The sequence below is a fragment of the Rhamphochromis sp. 'chilingali' genome, assembly GCF_963969265.1.
Source record: "Rhamphochromis sp. 'chilingali' genome assembly, chromosome: 13".
Lineage (NCBI taxonomy): Eukaryota > Metazoa > Chordata > Actinopteri > Cichliformes > Cichlidae > Rhamphochromis > Rhamphochromis sp. 'chilingali'.
Window position 1 is genome coordinate 1,074,262 of NC_137940.1, and position 7,035 is coordinate 1,081,296.

The window sequence follows — 7,035 nt, forward strand, 5'->3', positions numbered from 1 at the left end:
TACTTCCAGGCTGGACGACTGTGATTCATTATTATCAGGATGTCCAACAAACTCACTGAAAAGCCTTCAGTTAATCCAAAATGCTGCAGCAAGAGTCCTGACAGGGATTAGAAAGAGAGAGCATATTTCTCCTGTTTTGGCTTCCCTTCATTGGCTTCCTGTTAAATCCAGAATTGAATTCAAAATCCTGCTCCTCACATACAAGGTCTTAAATAATCAGGCCCCATCTTATCTTAATGACCTTGTATCAAATCAAATCAAATCAAATCACTTTTATTGTCACATCACATGTGCAGGCACACTGGCACAGCACATGCGAGTGAAATTCTTGTGTGCGAGCCCCACAAGCAACAGAGATGTGCAAACACAACAACACAAACGAGCAAAATACAAGAATGGCCAACCTGAAACTGATAAATATATGTACAATATATAATAGTGTATGCATTTCTGGATGTGTATACCAAATATTTTCCTACGCGTGTGTGTGTGTGTGTGTGTGTGTGTGTGTGTGTGTGTGTGTGTGTATACACATTTTTACAAATTAAATAGTAAAAAAAATAAATAAAATAGTAATAATAATAATAATAATAATAATAATAATAATAAAATATATAAAATATACAGAGTTGAATATGTGCAAAACAAGTGGCATTTATATACAGTGTGGAGTGCATAATGTTGAAGTTCCAGTAGTGAAGCTGAGGTGTCTATGACGTGTTCAGCAGTCTGATGGCCTGATGGAAAAAGCTGTCTCTCAGTCTGCTGGTACGGGACCGGATGCTGCAGAACCTCCTTCCTGATGGAAGCAGTCTGAACAGTTTATGGCTGGGGTGACTGGAGTCCTTGATGATCCTCCCCGCTTTCCTCAGGCAGCGCTTCCTGTAGATGTCTTGGAGGGAGGGAAGCTCACCTCCAATTATCCGTTCAGAGCACCGCACTACTCGCTGGAGAGCTTTGCAGTTGTAGGCGGTGCTGTTGCCATACCAGGTGGTGATGCATCCAGTGAGGATGCTCTCAATGGCACAGTGATAGAAGGTCCTGAGGATGCGGGGGCTCATGCCGAATCTTTTCAGTCTCCTGAGAAAGAAGAGGCGCTGCTGCACCTTCTTCACTGTTTTGTTTGTTTGTAGTACCATATCACCCTATTAGAGCACTTCGCTCTCGCTCTGCAGGCCTACTTGTTCTTCCTAGAGTATTTAAAAGTAGAATGGGAGGGAGAGCCTTCAGTTTTCAGGCCCCTCTTCTGTGGAACCAGCTTCCAGTTTGGATTCAGGAGACAGACACTATCTCTACTTTCAAGATTAGGCTTCAAACTTTCCTTTTTGCTAAAGCATATAGTTAGGGCTGGACCAGGTGATCCTGAACCCTCCCTTAGTTATGCTGCAATAGACATAGGCTGCCGGGGGATTCCCATGATGCATTGAGTTTTTCCTTTCCAGTCACCTTTCTCACTCACTATGTGTTAACAGACCTCTCTGCATTGAATCATATCTGTTATTAACCTCTGTCTCTCTTCCACAGCATGTCTTTTATCCTGTCTTCCTTCTCTCACCCCAACCGGTAGCAGCAGATGGCCCCGCCCCTCCCTGAGCCTGGTTCTGCCGGAGGTTTCTTCCTGTTAAAAGGGAGTTTTTCCTTCCCACTGTCGCCAAAGTGCTGCTCATAGGGGGTCATATGATTGTTGGGTTTTTCTCTGTATCTATAAAGCGCCTTGAGGCGACTTATGTTGTGATTTGGCGCTATATAAATAAAATGGAATTGAAATAAGATTGAATTGAAAAATCGAATGGAATTGACTAGAAGACAGTCTTTTGCATGAGTCTGAATTGAATTGAATTGAATTGTTCTCTGTTCATTGTATTTAGTTTCACTTCCCCTGTCCTGTCATTAGGCTCATGTCAGTCAGCTGTTCCTCCATGTGTTCCCATTTCCCCTAATCACCTCCTGTGTATTTAAGTCCTGTGTTTTCAGTGTGTCATTGTCAGATCGTCTGCTTTGTTTTCAAGCCAAGAAGTTGTGTCAAGTTTCCTCATGTCAAGTCTCCTCATGTCAAGTCTCCTCATGTCAAGTCCATGTTCCTGTTCTAGGTTTTTAGTTAATTTAGCTCACCCAGTTTAGTTTATTGTTAGCCTTGCATTTTGCCTTTTGTTTACAGTTATTTTGCCAGCCTCAGTAAACGGCTCGTTTTCTGTTATTCAAGTCATGTTTCACATTTTGTTTCCGTCTGCATTTGGGTCCACCCTTCACTCTACACACAGTCAGCCCAGCTGATTGTGACAGGGATGAAATCTTAAGCTAGCTTGAAATAAAAGTGAGAATTACGGTCATGAATGACGTGTGCACAGCCTGTCATAGTGTCTCTGTTGCTGTATTGTTTAACAGTCACTGCCACTCCCAGCTGATGTTCTGTCTGCCTCACTCATGGTGACCCTTTAGTTCCTGCTGCTCCTCGGTCCTGATGTCCCCCTTTGTCATGCTGCTGTTGTGTACGACGAGCACTTTGAGGCAACTGTTGTTGTGATATCAAAATCAAACTGAGCTGAATGCTCGTCTGTCCTATGAGAACAGAAAAAAACAAAGACATCTATTCTGACCTTACCCCACTATCTACCTATTCCTGTTGAACAACAATTAGTGTTGGAATTCTCAGCATTAAAAAGCCTCGGAGCTGAGAAAATTTTGAGGTGCTTTTTAAATATAAAAGCTGTCAGAAGCTGTGAAAAATACTGGAGGATTATTAACAAAAGAATACACATACGGAGTCACAGTGAGTGACTTCCTTTTCTTACATGTATAAATGGAAATCTGTTCTGACAGCTTAGCTGCTGCTTTCCTTCCTCATGGACTCAGTCAATCTGAACATATAATAATAATAATAAAGAAGTTTAATGAACTATTGTGGTTATTCTTATTATGATTTTAGTCAACAATAAATGGTAAATGGCCTGTATTTGTATAGCGCTTTACTAGTCCCCAAGGACCTCAAAGCGCTTTACACAACCAGTCATCCACACACACACACACACACACACACACACACACACACACACACACACACACACACACACACACACACACCACAGCCGCCCTGGGGCGCACTGACCGAGGCGAGTCAAACCAATACAATAATCAATGCAAAGACTGTGCTGCGGACCTGGCGGACGTCTTCACCTCTATATATAACACCTCGTTGTCCTGTTCACTGGTACCATCCTGTTTCAAAGCAGCAACCATCGTTCCCATCCCAAAACAGTCAAATGTCACATGTCTGAACGATTTCAGACCTTTGGCACTCACCCCCATTCCCGCCAAATGCCTGGAGAGACTGGTCATCAAACACATCAGAGCTGCTTTTCCACCATCCCTGGACTCGTACCAGTTTGCATACAGGGAGAACCGGTCAACCGAGGATGCGATCGCCACAGTGCTGCACACATTACTGAAGCACTTGGAACACAGGAACACCTATGCACGGCTCCTCTTTGTAGACTACAGCTCGGCTTTTAATACCATCCGGCCATACAAACTCCGTCCCAAACTCCACCAAGTGGGACTTAACTCCTCTCTGTGCAACTGGATTGTGGACTTCCTCACTAATCGCAGACAGAGTGTCAGAGTGGGTAAGAACACCTCTTCCACCCTTGTGGTCAACACCGGTGCCCCTCAGGGGTGTGTCCTGAGCCCTCTGCTATACACTCTCTTCACCCATGACTGTATTTCCTCCTGCGCGTCCAATCTCATTGTTAAGTTTGCCGATGACACCACAGTGCTCGGACTTATATCCAACAACGATGAGACAAACTACAGGACAGAGGTGCAACAACTAGAGTCATGGTGCCACGACAATAACTTGGTCTTAAACACCAAAAAGACCAAGGAGATCAATGTAGATTTCCGGAGGAAGGGTCATAACAACCATCTGCCTCTCTTCATCGGCAGTGAGGCGGTGGAGAGGGTGAGCAGTTTTAAATTCTTGGGGGTAACTGTGACCGAGGACCTGTCCTGGGGCAACCATATCATCTCAGTTGCACGGAAAGCCCAACAGCGCCTCTACTACCTGAGGAGACTGCGGAGCGCACACATTCCCAGATCTCTGATGTTGAACTTCTACAACTGTGCCATCAGCAGCGTTCTGACGTATGGATTTCTAGTGTGGTTCCCCAGCTGCACCAAGGCCGATCAGCAAGCACTCCAGCGGGTGGTGAAAGAAGCTGGCAGAATTATTGGAATAAGTCTGCCAGAGATTAGTAATATCTTCCCCACTCGCTGTCTGAGACGGGTGCACAGTATTCTGCGGGACCAACATCACCCTGCGCGCCACCTTTTCCACCTGCTGCCCTCAGGGAGAAGGTACAGGTCTATACAGGCCAGAACATCCAGACTGGCCAACAGCCTGTATCCACAGGCTGTGAGGCTCCTGAACTCTCTGCCCCCCTCTCACGGACAATAACCATATCCAACTTCTTAATAGCACTGAACTTACTTGTCAGGTTCTCATGTTTACTTGTCATGTTCTCATGTTGTTGCTAAGGATTGTCTTATTGCACTGGAGTCACACTGGGTTAAATATTTACACTTGGGTTTTAAGGGGTATTTATTATTTTCTTCATTATTTTATTTACGGGTTGTACGGAAGCCCCAAATGCAATTTCATTGTTCTCTGACAATGACAATAAATAAATAAATACCTAAATACATATACAACCTTAAGTTTCCAGCTTATAGTAATTCTATAGTGTTTATATCAGGGTCTCCAACCTCGGACCTCCAGAGCTCATCGTTTCAACACACCTGAATCAAATGAATATGATTGGACATAAGATTATTTACAAAAGAATAAGAACAGAGAAGACCTTAAATTGTCTTAGAAATGAACTTTTAAAGCAAGATTGGAATATTGTGTATGAACAAACAGAAGTTAATAAAGCTTACGAAGGATTTTTAAGAACATTTAACACATTACTTGATAAAAACTGCCCAGTAATTGAAATCAATAGGAAACACAACTATGCAGGAAGACCATGGATGACAAAAGGACTACAAAATGCCAGCAAAAAAAAGAATACCCTATATCGAGAATTCATGAAAAAGAGAACAATAGAAACTGAAATGAAGTATAAAACTTACAAAAATAAATTAACTAATATAATGAGATCCTGTAAAAGAGAGTATTACATTAAAAGGTTAGAACACAATAAAGATAACACAAGAGATATATGGAATGTATTAAACAGAATAATCAAAAATGAATCAAGGAATAATGATTACCCTGGATACTTTATAGAAGGGACAAGAAGTATTAATAACATGGAAGAGATAGTAAATGGCTTTAATGAATTCTTCGTAAACATAGGGCCAAAACTGGCAGAAGAAATAAAGGTTGATGGAATAGAAAGGGACACTGGTGAAAATATTGAAAGGAATAGTAGCTCAATGTTTTTAAGAGCAGTGGAAGAGAAAGAGATTTATGACATAGTTAGAGGACTTAAGAACAAAACCAGTACAGACTGGAATGATATTGATATGGTAACGGTAAAGACAGTTATTGATGGTATCGTAAAACCATTAAAATATATATTTAACTTGTCGTTTCAAAAAGGAGTTTTTCCACAAAAAATGAAAGTTGCTAAAGTTATTCCCATTTACAAAACCGGTGAAAGACATCATTTTACAAACTATAGACCAGTGTCAATACTCTCCCAGTTCTCTAAGATACTGGAAAAACTCTTCATAAAAATATTTGATAGTTTTGTGGAAAAATATGAATTAATGACAGATAGTCAGTATGGGTTCAGAAACAACAGATCAACAGCTTTGGCACTGATAGATTTAATGGAAAAGATAACGGAATGTATGGATAATAAGAGGTATGCGCTCAGAGTTTTCTTAGATCTAAAGAAGGCGTTTGATACTGTTAATCATGAAATTCTATTAAAAAAACTGGAAAAGTACGGGTTTAGGGGAGTGGTTTTGGAATGGTTAAAAAGCTATGTAGGGAATAGGCAACAATATGTACAAATAAATGAATATAAATCTAATTTGATGGATATAGCTTGTGGAGTACCTCAAGGTTCAGTACTGGGTCCAAAAATGTTTATTATGTACTTAAATGATATCTGCAGAGTATCTGAGATTTTAAAGTTTGTAATATTTGCAGATGACACAAATATACTGTGTTCAGGTGTGGAGTTGCCACAGGTTTTGGAAATGATCACACAGGAATTAACGATATTAAAGAAGTGGTTTGATATAAATAAATTATCATTGAATCTAGATAAAACCAAATTTATGTTGTTTGGAAACCAAAAGAAAAACATCGAAGTAGAAATATGTGTTGACAATGTATATTTAGAAAGAGTAAATGAAATAAAATTTCTTGGGGTGATCATTGACCACAAGCTCTGTTGGAAGCCACACATTACTTATGTTCGGGGGAAATTGGCAAGGGGCATTGCCGTCCTGGGGAAAGCAAAGCATATGTTGGATCAGAAAGCACTGCACAATTTATACTGTGCTTTACTACTGCCATATATGAGCTACTGTGTAGAGGTCTGGGGAAACACATACAAAAGTAACACAAAAACAATAACTATAATACAGAAAAGGGCTGTTAGATTAATAAATAATGTAGGGTACAGGGACCATACAAATGCACTCTTTGTCAAAATGCAAGCTATCAAATTCCAAGACTTGGTGAAGCTTAAAACAGCGCAAATAATGTATAAAGTCAGAAATAAATTGCTTCCCAAAGAAATCTGTAAATTGTTCATAGAAAGAGAAGGTGGGTATAACTTAAGAGGGAAATGGAATTTAAAAATACAAAGTGCTAGAACAACTTTAAGAACTATGTCTATCTCAATTGCAGGAGTTAAATTATGGAACAGTCTAACAGAAGAAATAAAAGACAGTCAAAACATATAAATAAAAATAGAAACATAATATAATATAAACATAACATATAACATAAAAATATAAAACAGTTTAAAGTAAAATATAAAAACCTAATTTTAAATAAGTATAAGAATGAAGAAA